Genomic DNA, 26,421 nt, shown 5'->3' with positions numbered 1-26,421 from the left:
GTTACTATTAAAATACAAACCACACAGCTCTTCAAGGTAGAGTTTGAGAAGCTGCATAATATACCCTCCTGCTACTTTGCCTAAATGGTGAGCAAATATAAATTTGTCTCCCTAAAATGGCAGAAAACACACCATTTTGGAGATGGAAAGGACGGCTAGAGGGGAAATGGAGGAGGCCGTAGTTTTTTAATTACATTTTTTTCCTTGGTGTTTTTTTTTTTCCATTTGCTAACGATTTAGTCAAAGTAGCTCAAAAGTAAATGTCTTTATAATACATGATATTGTAAAGTAATGTAATGGGAAATTTTGGTGCATGCCCGTTTTGAGTAAAAATTTTAGCTTTTTGAGACATTATGCTGTTTTCGCGTCTTTTCAGCTAGTAAGTCGGGACCAGCGGGAGAGCAGATCTCCTGCATGACATATTTAATTTACACCTGCGGATATTATAGCTGACATCTATGCTAACTGGTGTAGATGTCAGTTTGTGCAGCACTGACAACCCAAGTTGTGCCATATTTATTCAGAGCTGTGGGCTTCTTGGAGTATGTTCACATTCAATTTTTTCTTTTCGTCAGAGGTATGCGTTGGGAGAAGTCTCTACGTATACCTCCAACGGAAGGCTGTATAGGCATAGAGTGGGATATATCACCTGAACTCCCCGGGCACAGCGTTACTTTAAGCACTAGGCTCGGAAAGCCCCTGACGTTAGCAACGCTCTGACTGGGGATTCTGCTCCTAGGGAAGCCCCTGACAACACTGTCCATAAATGGACACTGACTTTAGGAGCTCTAAGATGCCAAAATCCTAGGCCAGAACACTGGCATTGCACTGGCTGGGGATTCCACTCCTGGAGGGAGCCCCTGACGTCACTGTCCATATATGGATTCTGCTCCTGGAGGATCCCTTGATGTTACTGTCTGTACATAGACAGTGACATTAGGGGCTTTGTAATGTGAGAATTCCAAGTCGGAGCGTTGGCAGCGCTGTGGCCGGGAATTACGCTTGTAGAGAAAGCCTCTCACTTTACTGTGCATATATGGCTTTAAATATCCATATTTGGCTTTAAACTCTGGAGTCCCGGGCCAGAGCATCGCAAGCACTCACTGGCCGGGAACTCCTGACTTGGGAAAGCCCTTGATGTCACTTTCACTATATGGACAGTGATGTTAGGTGTTTAAAAACCCAGTAATCCATGGCCAGAGCGTCGGCAATGCTCTGGTTAGTGATTACTCTCCTGAAAGGAGCCCCTGATGTCTGTCAATTGTTATGGTAGTAGTCGGATATGATCTTTAATAAATTTAAACCATTTTTTTAAGCTTTAAGAACAAGGTTTGACAATGATAAGTTCTACCCATGTGTATCTAATGCTGATATGTATCCATGCTCCTTACTCATTTTAATATTGTGTGATTGAACTTGGTAACTTGGTATGCTTGGCTGACTGTACTGTATGATCAGAAGTAGTAACTAGATGTTTAAGAATCAGATTCAGATAAGTTTTAGTAATGATACTTAGTTCAACAGATAGAGAGGTCCTATAGGGGAGGACCAAGTCAATGTGAGCTTGAAACTCTGAACAAATAAATACCAAGTCAGGCAGAGTAAAAAGTACATTTAGATTAAAAAGTTACTATTAAAATACAAACCACACAGCTCTTCAAGGTAGAGTTTGAGAAGCTGCATAATATACCCTCCTGCTACTTTGCCTAAATGGTGAGCAAATATAAATTTTTCTACCTAAAATGGCAGAAAACACACCATTTTGGAGATGGAAAGGACGGCTAGAGGGGAAATGGAGGAGGCCGTAGTTTTTTAATTACATTTTTTTCCTTGGTGTTTTTTTTTTTCCATTTGCTAACGATTTAGTCAAAGTAGCTCAAAAGTAAATGTCTTTATAATAAATGATATTGTAAAGCAATGTAATGGGAAATGTTGGCACATGCCCGTTTTGAGTAAAAATTTTAGCTTTTTGAGACATTATGCTGTTTTCGCGTCTTTTCAGCTAGTAAGTCGGGACCAGCGGGAGAGCAGATCTCCTGCATGACATATTTAATTTACACCTGCGGATATTATAGCTGACATCTATGCTAACTGGTGTAGATGTCAGTTTGTGCAGCACTGACAACCCAAGTTGTGCCATATTTATTCAGAGCTGTGGGCTTCTTGGAGTATGTTCACATTCAATTTTTTCTTTTCGTCAGAGGTATGCGTTGGGAGAAGTCTCTACGTATACCTCCAACGGAAGGCTGTATAGGCATAGAGTGGGATATATCACCTGAACTCCCCGGGCACAGCGTTACTTTAAGCACTAGGCTCGGAAAGCCCCTGACGTTAGCAACGCTCTGACTGGGGATTCTGCTCCTAGGGAAGCCCCTGACAACACTGTCCATAAATGGACACTGACGTTAGGAGCTTTAAGATGCCAAAATCCTAGGCCAGAACACTGGCATTGCACTGTCTGGGGATTCCACTCCTGGAGGGAGCCCCTGACGTCATTGTCCATATATGGATTCTGCTCCTGGAGGATCCCTTGATGTTACTGTCTGTACATAGACAGTGACATTAGGGGCTTTGTAATGTGAGAATTCCAAGTCGGAGCGTTGGCAGCGCTGTGGCCGGGAATTACGCTTGTAGAGAAAGCCTCTCACTTTACTGTGCATATATGGCTTTAAATATCCATATTTGGCTTTAAACTCTGGAGTCCCCGGCCAGAGCATCGCAAGCACTCACTGGCCGGGAACTCCTGACTTGGGAAAGCCCTTGATGTCACTTTCACTATATGGACAGTGATGTTAGGAGTTTAAAAACCCAGGAATCCATGGCCAGAGCGTCGGCAATGCTCTGGTTAGTGATTACTCTCCTGAAAGGAGCCCCTGATGTCTGTCAATTGTTATGGTAGTAGTCGGATATGATCTTTAATAAATTTAAACCATTTTTTTAAGCTTTAAGAACAAGGTTTGACAATGATAAGTTCTACCCATGTGTATCTAATGCTGATATGTATCCATGCTCCTTACTCATTTTAATATTGTGTGATTGAACTTGGTAACTTGGTATGCTTGGCTGACTGTACTGTATGATCAGAAGTAGTAACTAGATGTTTAAGAATCAGATTCAGATAAGTTTTAGTAATGATACTTAGTTCAACAGATATAGAGGTCCTATAGGGGAGGACCAAGTCAATGTGAGCTTGAAACTCTGAACAAATAAATACCAAGTCAGGCAGAGTAAAAAGTACATTTAGATTAAAAAGTTACTATTAAAATACAAACCACACAGCTCTTCAAGGTAGAGTTTGAGAAGCTGCATAATATACCCTCCTGCTACTTTGCCTAAATGGTGAGCAAATATAAATTTTTCTACCTAAAATGGCAGAAAACACACCATTTTGGAGATGGAAAGGACGGCTAGAGGGGAAATGGAGGAGGCCGTAGTTTTTTAATTACATTTTTTTCCTTGGTGTTTTTTTTTTTCCATTTGCTAACGATTTAGTCAAAGTAGCTGAAAAGTAAATGTCTTTATAATACATGATATTGTAAAGTAATGTAATGGGAAATTTTGGCGCATGCCCGTTTTGAGTAAAAATGTTAGTTTTTTGAGACATTATGCTGTTTTCGCGTCTTTTCAGCTAGTAAGTCGGGACCAGCGGGAGAGCAGATCTCCTGCATGACATATTTAATTTACACCTGCGGATATTATAGCTGACATCTATGCTAACTGGTGTAGATGTCAGTTTGTGCAGCACTGACAACCCAAGTTGTGCCATATTTATTCAGAGCTGTGGGCTTCTTGGAGTATGTTCACATTCAATTTTGTCTTTTCGTCAGAGGTATGCGTTGGGAGAAGTCTCTACGTATACCTCCAACGGAAGGCTGTATAGGCATAGAGTGGGATATATCACCTGAACTCCCCGGGCACAGTGTTACTTTAAGCACTAGGCTCGGAAAGCCCCTGACGTTAGCAACGCTCTGACTGGGGATTCTGCTCCTAGGGAAGCCCCTGACAACACTGTCCATAAATGGACACTGACTTTAGGAGCTCTAAGATGCCAAAATCCTAGGCCAGAACACTGGCATTGCACTGGCTGGGGATTCCACTCCTGGAGGGAGCCCCTGACGTCACTGTCCATATATGGATTCTGCTCCTGGAGGATCCCTTGATGTTACTGTCTGTACATAGACAGTGACATTAGGGGCTTTGTAATGTGAGAATTCCAAGTCGGAGCGTTGGCAGCGCTGTGGCCGGGAATTACGCTTGTAGAGAAAGCCTCTCACTTTACTGTGCATATATGGCTTTAAATATCCATATTTGGCTTTAAACTCTGGAGTCCCGGGCCAGAGCATCGCAAGCACTCACTGGCCGGGAACTCCTGACTTGGGAAAGCCCTTGATGTCACTTTCACTATATGGACAGTGATGTTAGGAGTTTAAAAACCCAGGAATCCATGGCCAGAGCGTCGGCAATGCTCTGGTTAGTGATTACTCTCCTGAAAGGAGCCCCTGATGTCTGTCAATTGTTATGGTAGTAGTCGGATATGATCTTTAATAAATTTAAACCATTTTTTTAAGCTTTAAGAACAAGGTTTGACAATGATAAGTTCTACCCATGTGTATCTAATGCTGATATGTATCCATGCTCCTTACTCATTTTAATATTGTGTGATTGAACTTGGTAACTTGGTATGCTTGGCTGACTGTACTGTATGATCAGAAGTAGTAACTAGATGTTTAAGAATCAGATTCAGATAAGTTTTAGTAATGATACTTAGTTCAACAGATAGAGAGGTCCTATAGGGGAGGACCAAGTCAATGTGAGCTTGAAACTCTGAACAAATAAATACCAAGTCAGGCAGAGTAAAAAGTACATTTAGATTAAAAAGTTACTATTAAAATACAAACCACTCAGCTCTTCAAGGTAGAGTTTGAGAAGCTGCATAATATACCCTCCTGCTACTTTGCCTAAATGGTGAGCAAATATAAATTTTTCTACCTAAAATGGCAGAAAACACACCATTTTGGAGATGGAAAGGACGGCTAGAGGGGAAATGGAGGAGGCCGTAGTTTTTTAATTACATTTTTTTCCTTGGTGTTTTTTTTTTTCCATTTGCTAACGATTTAGTCAAAGTAGCTGAAAAGTAAATGTCTTTATAATACATGATATTGTAAAGTAATGTAATGGGAAATTTTGGCGCATGCCCGTTTTGAGTAAAAATGTTAGTTTTTTGAGACATTATGCTGTTTTCGCGTCTTTTCAGCTAGTAAGTCGGGACCAGCGGGAGAGCAGATCTCCTGCATGACATATTTAATTTACACCTGCGGATATTATAGCTGACATCTATGCTAACTGGTGTAGATGTCAGTTTGTGCAGCACTGACAACCCAAGTTATGCCATATTTATTCAGAGCTGTGGGCTTCTTGGAGTATGTTCACATTCAATTTTTTCTTTTCGTCAGAGGTATGCGTTGCGAGAAGTCTCTACGTATACCTCCAACGGAAGGCTGTATAGGCATAGAGTGGGATATATCACCTGAACTCCCCGGGCACAGCGTTACTTTAAGCACTAGGCTCGGAAAGCCCCTGACGTTAGCAACGCTCTGACTGGGGATTCTGCTCCTAGGGAAGCCCCTGACAACACTGTCCATAAATGGACACTGACTTTAGGAGCTCTAAGATGCCAAAATCCTAGGCCAGAACACTGGCATTGCACTTGCTGGGGATTCCACTCCTGGAGGGAGCCCCTGACGTCACTGTCCATATATGGATTCTGCTCCTGGAGGATCCCTTGATGTTACTGTCTGTACATAGACAGTGACATTAGGGGCTTTGTAATGTGAGAATTCCAAGTCGGAGCGTTGGCAGCGCTGTGGCCGGGAATTACGCTTGTAGAGAAAGCCTCTCACTTTACTGTGCATATATGGCTTTAAATATCCATATTTGGCTTTAAACTCTGGAGTCCCGGGCCAGAGCATCGCAAGCACTCACTGGCCGGGAACTCCTGACTTGGGAAAGCCCTTGATGTCACTTTCACTATATGGACAGTGATGTTAGGAGTTTAAAAACCCAGGAATCCATGGCCAGAGCGTCGGCAATGCTCTGGTTAGTGATTACTCTCCTGAAAGGAGCCCCTGATGTCTGTCAATTGTTATGGTAGTATTCGGATATGATCTTTAATAAATTTAAACCATTTTTTTGAGCTTTAAGAACAAGGTTTGACAATGATAAGTTCTACCCATGTGTATCTAATGCTGATATGTATCCATGCTCCTTACTCATTTTAATATTGTGTGATTGAACTTGGTAACTTGGTATGCTTGGCTGACTGTACTGTATGATCAGAAGTAGTAACTAGATGTTTAAGAATCAGATTCAGATAAGTTTTAGTAATGATACTTAGTTCAACAGATAGAGAGGTCCTATAGGGGAGGACCAAGTCAATGTGAGCTTGAAACTCTGAACAAATAAATACCAAGTCAGGCAGAGTAAAATGTACATTTAAATTAAAAAGTTACTATTAAAATACAAACCACACAGCTCTTCAAAGTAGAGTTTGAGAAGCTGCATAATATACCCTCCTGCTACTTTGCCTAAATGGTGAGCAAATATAAATTTTTCTACCTAAAATGGCAGAAAACACACCATTTTGGAGATGGAAAGGACGGCTAGAGGGGAAATGGAGGAGGCCGTAGTTTTTTAATTACATTTTTTTCCTTGGTGTTTTTTTTTTTCCATTTGCTAACGATTTAGTCAAAGTAGCTCAAAAGTAAATGTCTTTATAATACATGATATTGTAAAGCAATGTAATGGGAAATGTTGGCACATGCCCGTTTTGAGTAAAAATGTTAGCTTTTTGAGACATTATGCTGTTTTCGCGTCTTTTCAGCTAGTAAGTCGGGACCAGCGGGAGAGCAGATCTCCTGCATGACATATTTAATTTACACCTGCGGATATTATAGCTGACATCTATGCTAACTGGTGTAGATGTCAGTTTGTGCAGCACTGACAACCCAAGTTGTGCCATATTTATTCAGAGCTGTGGGCTTCTTGGAGTATGTTCACATTCAATTTTTTCTTTTCGTCAGAGGTATGCGTTGGGAGAAGTCTATACGTATACCTCCAACGGAAGGCTGTATAGGCATAGAGTGGGATATATCACCTGAACTCCCCGGGCACAGCGTTACTTTAAGCACTAGGCTCGGAAAGCCCCTGACGTTAGCAACGCTCTGACTGGGGATTCTGCTCCTAGGGAAGCCCCTGACAACACTGTCCATAAATGGACACTGACGTTAGGAGCTTTAAGATGCCAAAATCCTAGGCCAGAACACTGGCATTGCACTGGCTGGGGATTCCACTCCTGGAGGGAGCCCCTGACGTCATTGTCCATATATGGATTCTGCTCCTGGAGGATCCCTTGATGTTACTGTCTGTACATAGACAGTGACATTAGGGGCTTTGTAATGTGAGAATTCCAAGTCGGAGCGTTGGCAGCGCTGTGGCCGGGAATTACGCTTGTAGAGAAAGCCTCTCACTTTACTGTGCATATATGGCTTTAAATATCCATATTTGGCTTTAAACTCTGGAGTCCCGGGCCAGAGCATCGCAAGCACTCACTGGCCGGGAACTCCTGACTTGGGAAAGCCCTTGATGTCACTTTCACTATATGGACAGTGATGTTAGGTGTTTAAAAACCCAGTAATCCATGGCCAGAGCGTCGGCAATGCTCTGGTTAGTGATTACTCTCCTGAAAGGAGCCCCTGATGTCTGTCAATTGTTATGGTAGTAGTCGGATATGATCTTTAATAAATTTAAACCATTTTTTTAAGCTTTAAGAACAAGGTTTGACAATGATAAGTTCTACCCATGTGTATCTAATGCTGATATGTATCCATGCTCCTTACTCATTTTAATATTGTGTGATTGAACTTGGTAACTTGCTAAGCTTGGCTGACTGTACTGTATGATCAGAAGTAGTAACTAGATGTTTAAGAATCAGATTCAGATAAGTTTTAGTAATGATACTTAGTTCAACAGATAGAGAGGTCCTATAGGGGAGGACCAAGTCAATGTGAGCTTGAAACTCTGAACAAATAAATACCAAGTCAGGCAGAGTAAAAAGTACATTTAGATTAAAAAGTTACTATTACAATACAAACCACACAGCTCTTCAAGGTAGAGTTTGAGAAGCTGCATAATATACCCTCCTGCTACTTTGCCTAAATGGTGAGCAAATATAAATTTTTCTACCTAAAATGGCAGAAAACACACAATTTTGGAGATGGAAAGGACGGCTAGAGGGGAAATGGAGGAGGCCGTAGTTTTTTAATTACATTTTTTTCCTTGGTGTTTTTTTTTTTCCATTTGCTAACGATTTAGTCAAAGTAGCTCAAAAGTAAATGTCTTTATAATACATGATATTGTAAAGTAATGTAATGGGAAATTTTGGTGCATGCCCGTTTTGAGTAAAAATTGTAGCTTTTTGAGACATTATGCTGTTTTCGCGTCTTTTCAGCTAGTAAGTCGGGACCAGCGGGAGAGCAGATCTCCTGCATGACATATTTAATTTACACCTGCGGATATTATAGCTGACATCTATGCTAACTGGTGTAGATGTCAGTTTGTGCAGCACTGACAACCCAATTTGTGCCATATTTATTCAGAGCTGTGGGCTTCTAGGAGTATGTTCACATTCAATTTTTTCTTTTCATCAGAGGTATGCGTTGGGGAAGTCTCTACTTATACCTCCAACGGAAGGCTGTATAGGCATAGAGTGGGATATATCACCTGAACTCCCCGGGCACAGCGTTACTTTAAGCACTAGGCTCGGAAAATCCCTGACGTTAGCAACGCTCTGACTGGGGATTCTGCTCCTAGGGAAGCCCCTGACAACACTGTCCATAAATGGACACTGACGTTAGGAGCTTTAAGATGCCAAAATCCTAGGCCAGAACACTGGCATTGCACTGGCTGGGGATTCCACTCCTGGAGGGAGCCCCTGACGTCATTGTCCATATATGGATTCTGCTCCTGGAGGATCCCTTGATGTTACTGTCTGTACATAGATAGTGACATTAGGGGCTTTGTAATGTGAGAATTCCAAGTCGGAGCGTTGGCAGCGCTGTGGCCGGGAATTACGCTTGTAGAGAAAGCCTCTCACTTTACTGTGCATATATGGCTTTAAATATCCATATTTGGCTTTAAACTCTGGAGTCCCGGGCCAGAGCATCGCAAGCACTCACTGGCCGGGAACTCCTGACTTGGGAAAGCCATTGATGTCACTTTCACTATATGGACAGTGATGTTAGGAGTTTAAAAACCCAGGAATCCATGGCCAGAGCGTCGGCAATGCTCTGGTTAGTGATTACTCTCCTGAAAGGAGCCCCTGATGTCTGTCAATTGTTATGGTAGTAGTCGGATATGATCTTTAATAAATTTAAACCATTTTTTTAAGCTTTAAGAACAAGGTTTGACAATGATAAGTTCTACCCATGTGTATCTAATGCTGATATGTATCCATGCTCCTTACTCATTTTAATATTGTGTGATTGAACTTGGTAACTTGGTATGCTTGGCTGACTGTACTGTATGATCAGAAGTAGTAACTAGATGTTTAAGAATCAGATTCAGATAAGTTTTAGTAATGATACTTAGTTCAACAGATAGAGAGGTCCTATAGGGGAGGACCAAGTCAATGTGAGCTTGAAACTCTGAACAAATAAATACCAAGTCAGGCAGAGTAAAAAGTACATTTAGATTAAAAAGTTACTATTAAAATACAAACCACACAGCTCTTCAAGGTAGAGTTTGAGAAGCTGCATAATATACCCTCCTGCTACTTTGCCTAAATGGTGAGCAAATATAAATTTTTCTACCTAAAATGGCAGAAAACACACCATTTTGGAGATGGAAAGGACGGCTAGAGGGGAAATGGAGGAGGCCGTAGTTTTTTAATTACATTTTTTTCCTTGGTGTTTTTTTTTTCCATTTGCTAACGATTTAGTCAAAGTAGCTCAAAAGTAAATGTCTTTATAATACATGATATTGTAAAGTAATGTAATGGGAAATTTTGGCGCATGCCCGTTTTGAGTAAAAATGTTAGTTTTTTGAGACATTATGCTGTTTTCGCGTCTTTTCAGCTAGTAAGTCGGGACCAGCGGGAGAGCAGATCTCCTGCATGACATATTTAATTTACACCTGCGGATATTATAGCTGACATCTATGCTAACTGGTGTAGATGTCAGTTTGTGCAGCACTGACAACCCAAGTTGTGCCATATTTATTCAGAGCTGTGGGCTTCTTGGAGTATGTTCACATTCAATTTTTTCTTTTCGTCAGAGGTATGCGTTGGGAGAAGTCTCTACGTATACCTCCAACGGAAGGCTGTATAGGCATAGAGTGGGATATATCACCTGAACTCCCCGGGCACAGCGTTACTTTAAGCACTAGGCTCGGAAAGCCCCTGACGTTAGCAACGCTCTGACTGGGGATTCTGCTCCTAGGGAAGCCCCTGACAACACTGTCCATAAATGGACACTGACTTTAGGAGCTCTAAGATGCCAAAATCCTAGGCCAGAACACTGGCATTGCACTGGCTGGGGATTCCACTCCTGGAGGGAGCCCCTGACGTCACTGTCCATATATGGATTCTGCTGCTGGAGGATCCCTTGATGTTACTGTCTGTACATAGACAGTGACATTAGGGGCTTTGTAATGTGAGAATTCCAAGTCGGAGCGTTGGCAGCGCTGTGGCCGGGAATTACGCTTGTAGAGAAAGCCTCTCACTTTACTGTGCATATATGGCTTTAAATATCCATATTTGGCTTTAAACTCTGGAGTCCCGGGCCAGAGCATCGCAAGCACTCACTGGCTGGGAACTCCTGACTTGGGAAAGCCCTTGATGTCACTTTCACTATATGGACAGTGATGTTAGGAGTTTAAAAACCCAGGAATCCATGGCCAGAGCGTCGGCAATGCTCTGGTTAGTGATTACTCTCCTGAAAGGAGCCCCTGATGTCTGTCAATTGTTATGGTAGTAGTCGGATATGATCTTTAATAAATTTAAACCATTTTTTTAAGCTTTAAGAACAAGGTTTGACAATGATAAGTTCTACCCATGTTTATCTAATGCTGATATGTATCCATGCTCCTTACTCATTTTAATATTGTGTGATTGAACTTGGTAACTTGGTATGCTTGGCTGACTGTACTGCATGATCAGAAGTAGTAACTAGATGTTTAAGAATCATATTCAGATAAGTTTTAGTAATGATACTTAGTTCAACAGATAGAGAGGTCCTATAGTGGAGGACCAAGTCAATGTGAGCTTGAAACTCTGAACAAATAAATACCAAGTCAGGCAGAGTAAAAAGTACATTTAGATTAAAAAGTTACTATTAAAATACAAACCACACAGCTCTTCAAGGTAGAGTTTGAGAAGCTGCATAATATACCCTCCTGCTACTTTGCCTAAATGGTGAGCAAATATACATTTTTCTACCTAAAATGGCAGAAAACACACCATTTTGGAGATGGAAAGGACGGCTAGAGGGGAAATGGAGGAGGCCGTAGTTTTTTAATTACATTTTTTTCCTTGGTGTTTTTTTTTTTCCATTTGCTAACGATTTAGTCAAAGTAGCTCAAAAGTAAATGTCTTTATAATACATGATATTGTAAAGCAATGTAATGGGAAATGTTGGCACATGCCCGTTTTGAGTAAAAATGTTAGCTTTTTGAGACATTATGCTGTTTTCGCGTCTTTTCAGCTAGTAAGTCGGGACCAGCGGGAGAGCAGATCTCCTGCATGACATATTTAATTTACACCTGCGGATATTATAGCTGACATCTATGCTAACTGGTGTAGATGTCAGTTTGTGCAGCACTGACAACCCAAGTTGTGCCATATTTATTCAGAGCTGTGGGCTTCTTGGAGTATGTTCACATTCAATTTTTTCTTTTCGTCAGAGGTATGCGTTGGGAGAAGTCTATACGTATACCTCCAACGGAAGGCTGTATAGGCATAGAGTGGGATATATCACCTGAACTCCCCGGGCACAGCGTTACTTTAAGCACTAGGCTCGGAAAGCCCCTGACGTTAGCAACGCTCTGACTGGGGATTCTGCTCCTAGGGAAGCCCCTGACAACACTGTCCATAAATGGACACTGACGTTAGGAGCTTTAAGATGCCAAAATCCTAGGCCAGAACACTGGCAATGCACTGGCTGGGGATTCCACTCCTGGAGGGAGCCCCTGACGTCATTGTCCATATATGGATTCTGCTCCTGGAGGATCCCTTGATGTTACTGTCTGTACATAGACAGTGACATTAGGGGCTTTGTAATGTGAGAATTCCAAGTCGGAGTGTTGGCAGCGCTGTGGCCGGGAATTACGCTTGTAGAGAAAGCCTCTCACTTTACTGTGCATATATGGCTTTAAATATCCATATTTGGCTTTAAACTCTGGAGTCCCGGGCCAGAGCATCGCAAGCACTCACTGGCCGGGAACTCCTGACTTGGGAAAGCCCTTGATGTCACTTTCACTATATGGACAGTGATGTTAGGTGTTTAAAAACCCAGTAATCCATGGCCAGAGCGTCGGCAATGCTCTGGTTAGTGATTACTCTCCTGAAAGGAGCCCCTGATGTCTGTCAATTGTTATGGTAGTAGTCGGATATGATCTTTAATAAATTTAAACCATTTTTTTAAGCTTTAAGAACAAGGTTTGACAATGATAAGTTCTACCCATGTGTATCTAATGCTGATATGTATCCATGCTCCTTACTCATTTTAATATTGTGTGATTGAACTTGGTAACTTGCTAAGCTTGGCTGACTGTACTGTATGATCAGAAGTAGTAACTAGATGTTTAAGAATCAGATTCAGATAAGTTTTAGTAATGATACTTAGTTCAACAGATAGAGAGGTCCTATAGGGGAGGACCAAGTCAATGTGAGCTTGAAACTCTGAACAAATAAATACCAAGTCAGGCAGAGTAAAAAGTACATTTAGATTAAAAAGTTACTATTACAATACAAACCACACAGCTCTTCAAGGTAGAGTTTGAGAAGCTGCATAATATACCCTCCTGCTACTTTGCCTAAATGGTGAGCAAATATAAATTTTTCTACCTAAAATGGCAGAAAACACACAATTTTGGAGATGGAAAGGACGGCTAGAGGGGAAATGGAGGAGGCCGTAGTTTTTTAATTACATTTTTTTCCTTGGTGTTTTTTTTTTTCCATTTGCTAACGATTTAGTCAAAGTAGCTCAAAAGTAAATGTCTTTATAATACATGATATTGTAAAGTAATGTAATGGGAAATTTTGGTGCATGCCCGTTTTGAGTAAAAATTGTAGCTTTTTGAGACATTATGCTGTTTTCGCGTCTTTTCAGCTAGTAAGTCGGGACCAGCGGGAGAGCAGATCTCCTGCATGACATATTTAATTTACACCTGCGGATATTATAGCTGACATCTATGCTAACTGGTGTAGATGTCAGTTTGTGCAGCACTGACAACCCAATTTGTGCCATATTTATTCAGAGCTGTGGGCTTCTAGGAGTATGTTCACATTCAATTTTTTCTTTTCATCAGAGGTATGCGTTGGGGAAGTCTCTACTTATACCTCCAACGGAAGGCTGTATAGGCATAGAGTGGGATATATCACCTGAACTCCCCGGGCACAGCGTTACTTTAAGCACTAGGCTCGGAAAATCCCTGACGTTAGCAACGCTCTGACTGGGGATTCTGCTCCTAGGGAAGCCCCTGACAACACTGTCCATAAATGGACACTGACGTTAGGAGCTTTAAGATGCCAAAATCCTAGGCCAGAACACTGGCATTGCACTGGCTGGGGATTCCACTCCTGGAGGGAGCCCCTGACGTCATTGTCCATATATGGATTCTGCTCCTGGAGGATCCCTTGATGTTACTGTCTGTACATAGATAGTGACATTAGGGGCTTTGTAATGTGAGAATTCCAAGTCGGAGCGTTGGCAGCGCTGTGGCCGGGAATTACGCTTGTAGAGAAAGCCTCTCACTTTACTGTGCATATATGGCTTTAAATATCCATATTTGGCTTTAAACTCTGGAGTCCCGGGCCAGAGCATCGCAAGCACTCACTGGCCGGGAACTCCTGACTTGGGAAAGCCATTGATGTCACTTTCACTATATGGACAGTGATGTTAGGAGTTTAAAAACCCAGGAATCCATGGCCAGAGCGTCGGCAATGCTCTGGTTAGTGATTACTCTCCTGAAAGGAGCCCCTGATGTCTGTCAATTGTTATGGTAGTAGTCGGATATGATCTTTAATAAATTTAAACCATTTTTTTAAGCTTTAAGAACAAGGTTTGACAATGATAAGTTCTACCCATGTGTATCTAATGCTGATATGTATCCATGCTCCTTACTCATTTTAATATTGTGTGATTGAACTTGGTAACTTGGTATGCTTGGCTGACTGTACTGTATGATCAGAAGTAGTAACTAGATGTTTAAGAATCAGATTCAGATAAGTTTTAGTAATGATACTTAGTTCAACAGATAGAGAGGTCCTATAGGGGAGGACCAAGTCAATGTGAGCTTGAAACTCTGAACAAATAAATACCAAGTCAGGCAGAGTAAAAAGTACATTTAGATTAAAAAGTTACTATTAAAATACAAACCACACAGCTCTTCAAGGTAGAGTTTGAGAAGCTGCATAATATACCCTCCTGCTACTTTGCCTAAATGGTGAGCAAATATAAATTTTTCTACCTAAAATGGCAGAAAACACACCATTTTGGAGATGGAAAGGACGGCTAGAGGGGAAATGGAGGAGGCCGTAGTTTTTTAATTACATTTTTTTCCTTGGTGTTTTTTTTTTTCCATTTGCTAACGATTTAGTCAAAGTAGCTCAAAAGTAAATGTCTTTATAATACATGATATTGTAAAGTAATGTAATGGGAAATTTTGGCGCATGCCCGTTTTGAGTAAAAATGTTAGTTTTTTGAGACATTATGCTGTTTTCGCGTCTTTTCAGCTAGTAAGTCGGGACCAGCGGGAGAGCAGATCTCCTGCATGACATATTTAATTTACACCTGCGGATATTATAGCTGACATCTATGCTAACTGGTGTAGATGTCAGTTTGTGCAGCACTGACAACCCAAGTTGTGCCATATTTATTCAGAGCTGTGGGCTTCTTGGAGTATGTTCACATTCAATTTTTTCTTTTCGTCAGAGGTATGCGTTGGGAGAAGTCTCTACGTATACCTCCAACGGAAGGCTGTATAGGCATAGAGTGGGATATATCACCTGAACTCCCCGGGCACAGCGTTACTTTAAGCACTAGGCTCGGAAAGCCCCTGACGTTAGCAACGCTCTGACTGGGGATTCTGCTCCTAGGGAAGCCCCTGACAACACTGTCCATAAATGGACACTGACTTTAGGAGCTCTAAGATGCCAAAATCCTAGGCCAGAACACTGGCATTGCACTGGCTGGGGATTCCACTCCTGGAGGGAGCCCCTGACGTCACTGTCCATATATGGATTCTGCTGCTGGAGGATCCCTTGATGTTACTGTCTGTACATAGACAGTGACATTAGGGGCTTTGTAATGTGAGAATTCCAAGTCGGAGCGTTGGCAGCGCTGTGGCCGGGAATTACGCTTGTAGAGAAAGCCTCTCACTTTACTGTGCATATATGGCTTTAAATATCCATATTTGGCTTTAAACTCTGGAGTCCCGGGCCAGAGCATCGCAAGCACTCACTGGCTGGGAACTCCTGACTTGGGAAAGCCCTTGATGTCACTTTCACTATATGGACAGTGATGTTAGGAGTTTAAAAACCCAGGAATCCATGGCCAGAGCGTCGGCAATGCTCTGGTTAGTGATTACTCTCCTGAAAGGAGCCCCTGATGTCTGTCAATTGTTATGGTAGTAGTCGGATATGATCTTTAATAAATTTAAACCATTTTTTTAAGCTTTAAGAACAAGGTTTGACAATGATAAGTTCTACCCATGTGTATCTAATGCTGATATGTATCCATGCTCCTTACTCATTTTAATATTGTGTGATTGAACTTGGTAACTTGGTATGCTTGGCTGACTGTACTGCATGATCAGAAGTAGTAACTAGATGTTTAAGAATCAGATTCAGATAAGTTTTAGTAATGATACTTAGTTCAACAGATAGAGAGGTCCTATAGTGGAGGACCAAGTCAATGTGAGCTTGAAACTCTGAACAAATAAATACCAAGTCAGGCAGAGTAAAAAGTACATTTAGATTAAAAAGTTACTATTAAAATACAAACCACACAGCTCTTCAAGGTAGAGTTTGAGAAGCTGCATAATATACCCTCCTGCTACTTTGCCTAAATGGTGAGCAAATATACATTTTTCTACCTAAAATGGCAGAAAACACACCATTTTGGAGATGGAAAGGACGGCTAGAGGGGAAATGGAGGAGGCCGTAGTTTTTTAATTACATTTTTTTCCTTGGTGTTTTTTTTTTTCCATTTGCTAACGATTTAGTCAAAGTAGCTCAAAAGTAAATGTCTTTATAATACATGATATTGTAAAGTAATGTAATGGGAAATGTTGGCACATGCCCGTTTTGAGTAAAAATTTTAGCTTTTTGAGACATTATGCTGTTTTCGCGTCTTTTCAGCTAGTAAGTCGGGACCAGCGGGAGAGCAGATCTCCTGCATGACATATTTAATTTACACCTGCGGATATTATAGCTGACATCTATGCTAACTGGTGTAGATGTCAGTTTGTGCAGCACTGACAACCCAAGTTGTGCCATATTTATTCAGAGCTGTGGGCTTCTTGGAGTATGTTCACATTCAATTTTTTATTTTCGTCAGAGGTATGCGTTGGGAGAAGTCTCTACGTATACCTCCAACGGAAGGCTGTATAGGCATAGAGTGGGATATATCACCTGAACTCCCCGGGCACAGCGTTACTTTAAGCACTAGGCTCGGATCCCCCTGACGTTAGCAACGCTCTGACTGGGGATTCTGCTCCTAGGGAAGCCCCTGACAACACTGTCCATAAATGGACACTGACGTTAGGAGCTTTAAGATGCCAAAATCCTAGGCCAGAACACTGGCATTGCACTGGCTGGGGATTCCACTCCTGGAGGGAGCCCCTGACGTCACTGTCAATATATGGATTCTGCTCCTGGAGGATCCCTTGATGTTACTGTCTGTACATAGACAGTGACATTAGGGGCTTTGTAATGTGAGAATTCCAAGTCGGAGCGTTGGCAGCGCTGTGGCCGGGAATTACGCTTGTAGAGAAAGCCTCTCACTTTACTGTGCATATATGGCTTTAAATATCCATATTTGGCTTTAAACTCTGGAGTCCCCGGCCAGAGTATCGCAAGCACTCACTGGCTGGGAACTCCTGACTTGGGAAAGCCCTTGATGTCACTTTCACTATATGGACAGTGATGTTAGGAGTTTAAAAACCCAGGAATCCATGGCCAGAGCGTCGGCAATGCTCTGGTTAGTGATTACTCTCCTGGAAGGAGCCCCTGATGTCTGTCAATTGTTATGGTAGTAGTCGGATATGATCTTTAATAAATTTAAACCATTTTTTTAAGCTTTAAGAACAAGGTTTGACAATGATAAGTTCTACCCATGTGTATCTAATGCTGATATGTATCCATGCTCCGTACTCATTTTAATATTGTGTGATTGAACTTGGTAACTTGGTATGCTTGGCTGACTGTACTGTATGATCAGAAGTAGTAACTAGATGTTTAAGAATCAGATTCAGATAAGTTTTAGTAATGATACTTAGTTCAACAGATAGAGAGGTCCTATAGGGGAGGACCAAGTCAATGTGAGCTTGAAACTCTGAACAAATAAATACCAAGTCAGGCAGAGTAAAAAGTACATTTAGATTAAAAAGTTACTATTACAATACAAACCACACAGCTCTTCAAGGTAGAGTTTGAGAAGCTGCATAATATACCCTCCTGCTACTTTGCCTAAATGGTGAGCAAATATAAATTTTTCTACCTAAAATGGCAGAAAACACACAATTTTGGAGATGGAAAGGACGGCTAGAGGGGAAATGGAGGAGGCCGTAGTTTTTTAATTACATTTTTTTCCTTGGTGTTTTTTTTTTTCCATTTGCTAACGATTTAGTCAAAGTAGCTCAAAAGTAAATGTCTTTATAATACATGATATTGTAAAGTAATGTAATGGGAAATTTTGGCGCATGCCCGTTTTGAGTAAAAATGTTAGTTTTTTGAGACATTATGCTGTTTTCGCGTCTTTTCAGCTAGTAAGTCGGGACCAGCGGGAGAGCAGATCTCCTGCATGACATATTTAATTTACACCTGCGGATATTATAGCTGACATCTATGCTAACTGGTGTAGATGTCAGTTTGTGCAGCACTGACAACCCAAGTTGTGCCATATTTATTCAGAGCTGTGGGCTTCTTGGAGTATGTTCACATTCAATTTTTTCTTTTCGTCAGAGGTATGCGTTGGGAGAAGTCTCTACGTATACCTCCAACGGAAGGCTGTATAGGCATAGAGTGGGATATATCACCTGAACTCCCCGGGCACAGCGTTACTTTAAGCACTAGGCTCGGAAAGCCCCTGACGTTAGCAACGCTCTGACTGGGGATTCTGCTCCTAGGGAAGCCCCTGACAACACTGTCCATAAATGGACACTGACTTTAGGAGCTCTAAGATGCCAAAATCCTAGGCCAGAACACTGGCATTGCACTGGCTGGGGATTCCACTCCTGGAGGGAGCCCCTGACGTCACTGTCCATATATGGATTCTGCTGCTGGAGGATCCCTTGATGTTACTGTCTGTACATAGACAGTGACATTAGGGGCTTTGTAATGTGAGAATTCCAAGTCGGAGCGTTGGCAGCGCTGTGGCCGGGAATTACGCTTGTAGAGAAAGCCTCTCACTTTACTGTGCATATATGGCTTTAAATATCCATATTTGGCTTTAAACTCTGGAGTCCCGGGCCAGAGCATCGCAAGCACTCACTGGCTGGGAACTCCTGACTTGGGAAAGCCCTTGATGTCACTTTCACTATATGGACAGTGATGTTAGGAGTTTAAAAACCCAGGAATCCATGGCCAGAGCGTCGGCAATGCTCTGGTTAGTGATTACTCTCCTGAAAGGAGCCCCTGATGTCTGTCAATTGTTATGGTAGTAGTCGGATATGATCTTTAATAAATTTAAACCATTTTTTTAAGCTTTAAGAACAAGGTTTGACAATGATAAGTTCTACCCATGTGTATCTAATGCTGATATGTATCCATGCTCCTTACTCATTTTAATATTGTGTGATTGAACTTGGTAACTTGGTATGCTTGGCTGACTGTACTGCATGATCAGAAGTAGTAACTAGATGTTTAAGAATCAGATTCAGATAAGTTTTAGTAATGATACTTAGTTCAACAGATAGAGAGGTCCTATAGGGGAGGACCAAGTCAATGTGAGCTTGAAACTCTGAACAAATAAATACCAAGTCAGGCAGAGTAAAAAGTACATTTAGATTAAAAAGTTACTATTAAAATACAAACCACACAGCTCTTCAAGGTAGAGTTTGAGAAGCTGCATAATATACCCTCCTGCTACTTTGCCTAAATGGTGAGCAAATATAAATTTTTCTACCTAAAATGGCAGAAAACACACCATTTTGGAGATGGAAAGGACGGCTAGAGGGGAAATGGAGGAGGCCGTAGTTTTTTAATTACATTTTTTTCCTTGGTGTTTTTTTTTTTCCATTTGCTAACGATTTAGTCAAAGTAGCTGAAAAGTAAATGTCTTTATAATACATGATATTGTAAAGTAATGTAATGGGAAATTTTGGCGCATGCCCGTTTTGAGTAAAAATGTTACTTTTTTGAGACATTATGCTGTTTTCGCGTCTTTTCAGCTAGTAAGTCAGGACCAGCGGGAGAGCAGATCTCCTGCATGACATATTTAATTTACACCTGCGGATATTATAGCTGACATCTATGCTAACTGGTGTAGATGTCAGTTTGTGCAGCACTGACAACCCAAGTTGTGCCATATTTATTCAGAGCTGTGGGCTTCTTGGAGTATGTTCACATTCAATTTTTTCTTTTCGTCAGAGGTATGCGTTGGGAGAAGTCTCTACGTATACCTCCAACGGAAGGCTGTATAGGCATAGAGTGGGATATATCACCTGAACTCCCCGGGCACAGCGTTACTTTAAGCACTAGGCTCGGAAAGCCCCTGACGTTAGCAACGCTCTGACTGGGGATTCTGCTCCTAGGGAAGCCCCTGACAACACTGTCCATAAATGGACACTGACTTTAGGAGCTCTAAGATGCCAAAATCCTAGGCCAGAACACTGGCATTGCACTGGCTGGGGATTCCACTCCTGGAGGGAGCCCCTGACGTCACTGTCCATATATGGATTCTGCTCCTGGAGGATCCCTTGATGTTACTGTCTGTACATAGACAGTGACATTAGGGGCTTTGTAATGTGAGAATTCCAAGTCGGAGCGTTGGCAGCGCTGTGGCCGGGAATTACGCTTGTAGAGAAAGCCTCTCACTTTACTGTGCATATATGGCTTTAAATATCCATATTTGGCTTTAAACTCTGGAGTCCCGGGCCAGAGCATCGCAAGCACTCACTGGCCGGGAACTCCTGACTTGGGAAAGCCCTTGATGTCACTTTCACTATATGGACAGTGATGTTAGGAGTTTAAAAACCCAGGAATCCATGGCCAGAGCGTCGGCAATGCTCTGGTTAGTGATTACTCTCCTGGAAGGAGCCCCTGATGTCTGTCAATTGTTATGGTAGTAGTCGGATATGATCTTTAATAAATTTAAACCATTTTTTTAAGCTTTAAGAACAAGGTTTGACAATGATAAGTTCTACCCATGTGTATCTAATGCTGATATGTATCCATGCTCCTTACTCATTTTAATATTGTGTGATTGAACTTGGTAACTTGGTATTCTTGGCTGACTGTACTGTATGATCAGAAGTAGTAACTAGATGTTTAAGAATCAGATTCAGATAAGTTTTAGTAATGATACTTAGTTCAACAGATAGAGAGGTCCTATAGGGGAGGACCAAGTCAATGTGAGCTTGAAACTCTGAACAAATAAATACCAAGTCAGGCAGAGTAAAAAGTACATTTAGATTAAAAAGTTACTATTAAAATACAAACCACACAGCTCTTCAAGGTAGAGTTTGAGAAGCTGCATAATATACCCTCCTGCTACTTTGCCTAAATGGTGAGCAAATATAAATTTTTCTACCTAAAATGGCAGAAAACACACCATTTTGGAGATGGAAAGGACGGCTAGAGGGGAAATGGAGGAGGCCGTAGTTTTTTAATTACATTTTTTTCCTTGGTGTTTTTTTTTTTCCATTTGCTAACGATTTAGTCAAAGTAGCTGAAAAGTAAATGTCTTTATAATACATGATATTGTAAAGTAATGTAATGGGAAATTTTGGCGCATGCCCGTTTTGAGTAAAAATGTTACTTTTTTGAGACATTATGCTGTTTTCGCGTCTTTTCAGCTAGTAAGTCGGGACCAGCGGGAGAGCAGATCTCCTGCATGACATATTTAATTTACACCTGCGGATATTATAGCTGACATCTATGCTAACTGGTGTAGATGTCAGTTTGTGCAGCACTGACAACCCAAGTTGTGCCATATTTATTCAGAGCTGTGGGCTTCTTGGAGTATGTTCACATTAAATTTTTTCTTTTCGTCAGAGGTATGCGTTGGGAGAAGTCTCTACGTATACCTCCAACGGAAGGCTGTATAGGCATAGAGTGGGATATATCACCTGAACTCCCCGGGCACAGCGTTACTTTAAGCACTAGGCTCGGAAAGCCCCTGACGTTAGCAACGCTCTGACTGGGGATTCTGCTCCTAGGGAAGCCCCTGACAACACTGTCCATAAATGGACACTGACTTTAGGAGCTCTAAGATGCCAAAATCCTAGGCCAGAACACTGGCATTGCACTGGCTGGGGATTCCACTCCTGGAGGGAGCCCCTGACGTCACTGTCCATATATGGATTCTGCTCCTGGAGGATCCCTTGATGTTACTGTCTGTACATAGACAGTGACATTAGGGGCTTTGTAATGTGAGAATTCCAAGTCGGAGCGTTGGCAGCGCTGTGGCCGGGAATTACGCTTGTAGAGAAAGCCTCTCACTTTACTGTGCATATATGGCTTTAAATATCCATATTTGGCTTTAAACTCTGGAGTCCCGGGCCAGAGCATCGCAAGCACTCACTGGCCGGGAACTCCTGACTTGGGAAAGCCCTTGATGTCACTTTCACTATATGGACAGTGATGTTAGGAGTTTAAAAACCCAGGAATCCATGGCCAGAGCGTCGGCAATGCTCTGGTTAGTGATTACTCTCCTGGAAGGAGCCCCTGATGTCTGTCAATTGTTATGGTAGTAGTCGGATATGATCTTTAATAAATTTAAACCATTTTTTTAAGCTTTAAGAACAAGGTTTGACAATGATAAGTTCTACCCATGTGTATCTAATGCTGATATGTATCCATGCTCCTTACTCATTTTAATATTGTGTGATTGAACTTGGTAACTTGGTATGCTTGGCTGACTGTACTGTATGATCAGAAGTAGTAACTAGATGTTTAAGAATCAGATTCAGATAAGTTTTAGTAATGATACTTAGTTCAACAGATAGAGAGGTCCTATAGGGGAGGACCAAGTCAATGTGAGCTTGAAACTCTGAACAAATAAATACCAAGTCAGGCAGAGTAAAAAGTACATTTAGATTAAAAAGTTACTATTAAAATACAAACCACACAGCTCTTCAAGGTAGAGTTTGAGAAGCTGCATAATATACCCTCCTGCTACTTTGCCTAAATGGTGAGCAAATATAAATTTTTCTACCTAAAATGGCAGAAAACACACCATTTTGGAGATGGAAAGGACGGCTAGAGGGGAAATGGAGGAGGCCGTAGTTTTTTAATTACATTTTTTTCCTTGGTGTTTTTTTTTTTCCATTTGCTAACGATTTAGTCAAAGTAGCTGAAAAGTAAATGTCTTTATAATACATGATATTGTAAAGTAATGTAATGGGAAATTTTGGCGCATGCCCGTTTTGAGTAAAAATGTTACTTTTTTGAGACATTATGCTGTTTTCGCGTCTTTTCAGCTAGTAAGTCGGGACCAGCGGGAGAGCAGATCTCCTGCATGACATATTTAATTTACACCTGCGGATATTATAGCTGACATCTATGCTAACTGGTGTAGATGTCAGTTTGTGCAGCACTGACAACCCAAGTTGTGCCATATTTATTCAGAGCTGTGGGCTTCTTGGAGTATGTTCACATTAAATTTTTTCTTTTCGTCAGAGGTATGCGTTGGGAGAAGTCTCTACGTATACCTCCAACGGAAGGCTGTATAGGCATAGAGTGGGATATATCACCTGAACTCCCCGGGCACAGCGTTACTTTAAGCACTAGGCTCGGAAAGCCCCTGACGTTAGCAACGCTCTGACTGGGGATTCTGCTCCTAGGGAAGCCCCTGACAACACTGTCCATAAATGGACACTGACTTTAGGAGCTCTAAGATGCCAAAATCCTAGGCCAGAACACTGGCATTGCACTGGCTGGGGATTCCACTCCTGGAGGGAGCCCCTGACGTCACTGTCCATATATGGATTCTGCTCCTGGAGGATCCCTTGATGTTACTGTCTGTACATAGACAGTGACACTAGGGGCTTTGTAATGTGAGAATTCCAAGTCGGAGCGTTGGCAGCGCTGTGGCCGGGAATTACGCTTGTAGAGAAAGCCTCTCACTTTACTGTGCATATATGGCTTTAAATATCCATATTTGGCTTTAAACTCTGGAGTCCCGGGCCAGAGCATCGCAAGCACTCACTGGCCGGGAACTCCTGACTTGGGAAAGCCCTTGATGTCACTTTCACTATATGGACAGTGATGTTAGGAGTTTAAAAACCCAGGAATCCATGGCCAGAGCGTCGGCAATGCTCTGGTTAGTGATTACTCTCCTGGAAGGAGCCCCTGATGTCTGTCAATTGTTATGGTAGTAGTCGGATATGACCTTTAATAAATTGAAACCATTTTTTTAAGCTTTAAGAACAAGGTTTGACAATGATAAGTTCTACCCATGTGTATCTAATGCTGATATGTATCCATGCTCCTTACTCATTTTAATATTGTGTGATTGAACTTGGTAACTTGGTATGCTTGGCTGACTGTACTGTATGATCAGAAGTAGTAACTAGATGTTTAAGAATCAGATTCAGATAAGTTTTAGTAATGATACTTAGTTCAACAGATAGAGAGGTCCTATAGGGGAGGACCAAGTCAATGTGAGCTTGAAACTCTGAACAAATAAATACCAAGTCAGGCAGAGTAAAAAGTAAATTTAGATTAAAAAGTTACTATTAAAATACAAACCACACAGCTCTTCAAGGTAGAGTTTGAGAAGCTGCATAATATACCCTCCTGCTACTTTGCCTAAATGGTGAGCAAATATAAATTTTTCTACCTAAAATGGCAGAAAACACACCATTTTGGAGATGGAAAGGACGACTAGAGGGGAAATGGAGGAGGCCGTAGTTTTTTAATTACATTTTTTTCCTTGGTGTTTTTTTTTTTTCCATTTGCTAACGATTTAGTCAAAGTAGCTGAAAAGTAAATGTCTTTATAATACATGATATTGTAAAGTAATGTAATGGGAAATTTTGGCGCATGCCCGTTTTGAGTAAAAATGGTAGCTTTTTGAGACATTATGCTGTTTTCGCGTCTTTTCAGCTAGTAAGTCGGGACCAGCGGGAGAGCAGATCTCCTGCATGACATATTTAATTTACACCTGCGGATATTATAGCTGACATCTATGCTAACTGGTGTAGATGTCAGTTTGTGCAGCACTGACAACCCAAGTTGCGCCATATTTATTCAGAGCTGTGGGCTTCTTGGAGTATGTTCACATTCAATTTTTTCTTTTCGTCAGAGGTATGCGTTGGGAGAAGTCTCTACGTATACCTCCAACGGAAGGCTGTATAGGCATAGAGTGGGAAATATCACCTGAACTCCCCGGGCACAGCGTTACTTTAAGCACTAGGCTCGGAAAGCCCCTGACGTTAGCAACGCTCTGACTGGGGATTCTGCTCCTAGGGAAGCCCCTGACAACACTGTCCATAAATGGACACTGACTTTAGGAGCTCTAAGATGCCAAAATCCTAGGCCAGAACACTGGCATTGCACTGGCTGGGGATTCCACTCCTGGAGGGAGCCCCTGACGTCACTGTCCATATATGGATTCTGCTCCTGGAGGATCCCTTGATGTTACTGTCTGTACATAGACAGTGACATTAGGGGCTTTGTAATGTGAGAATTCCAAGTCGGAGCGTTGGCAGCGCTGTGGCCGGGAATTACGCTTGTAGAGAAAGCCTCTCACTTTACTGTGCATATATGGCTTTAAATATCCATATTTGGCTTTAAACTCTGGAGTCCACGGCCAGAGCATCGCAAGCACTCACTGGCCGGGAACTCCTGACTTGGGAAAGCCCTTGATGTCACTTTCACTATATGGACAGTGATGTTAGGAGTTTAAAAACCCAGGAATCCATGGTCAGAGCGTCGGCAATGCTCTGGTTAGTGATTACTCTCCTGGAAGGAGCCCCTGATGTCTGTCAATTGTTATGGTAGTAGTCGGATATGATCTTTAATAAATTGAAACCATTTTTTTAAGCTTTAAGAACAAGGTTTGACAATGATAAGTTCTACCCATGTGTATCTAATGCTGATATGTATCCATGCTCCTTACTCATTTTAATATTGTGTGATTGAACTTGGCAACTTGGTATGCTTGGCTGACTGTACTGTATGATCAGAAGTAGTAACTAGATGTTTAAGAATAATCAGATTCAGATAAGTTTTAGTAATGATACTTAGTTCAACAGATAGAGAGGTCCTATAGGGGAGGACCAAGTCAATGTGAGCTTGAAACTCTGAACAAATAAATACCAAGTCAGGCAGAGTAAAAAGTAAATTTAGATTAAAAAGTTACTATTAAAATACAAACCACACAGCTCTTCAAGGTAGAGTTTGAGAAGCTGCATAATATACCCTCCTGCTACTTTGCCTAAATGGTGAGCAAATATAAATTTTTCTACCTAAAATGGCAGAAAACACACCATTTTGGAGATGGAAAGTACGACTAGAGGGGAAATGGAGGAGGCCGTAGTTTTTTAATTACATTTTTTTCCTTGGTGTTTTTTTTTTCCATTTGCTAACGATTTAGTCAAAGTAGCTGAAAAGTAAATGTCTTTATAATACATGATATTGTAAAGTAATGTAATGGGAAATTTTGGTGCATGCCCGTTTTGAGTAAAAATGGTAGCTTTTTGAGACATTATGCTGTTTTCGCGTCTTTTCAGCTAGTAAGTCGGGACCAGCGGGAGAGCAGA

Source organism: Rhinoderma darwinii, unplaced genomic scaffold (genome assembly GCF_050947455.1).
Source record: "Rhinoderma darwinii isolate aRhiDar2 unplaced genomic scaffold, aRhiDar2.hap1 Scaffold_140, whole genome shotgun sequence".
Taxonomy (NCBI): domain Eukaryota; kingdom Metazoa; phylum Chordata; class Amphibia; order Anura; family Rhinodermatidae; genus Rhinoderma; species Rhinoderma darwinii.
This window is presented reverse-complemented; position numbering follows the sequence as displayed.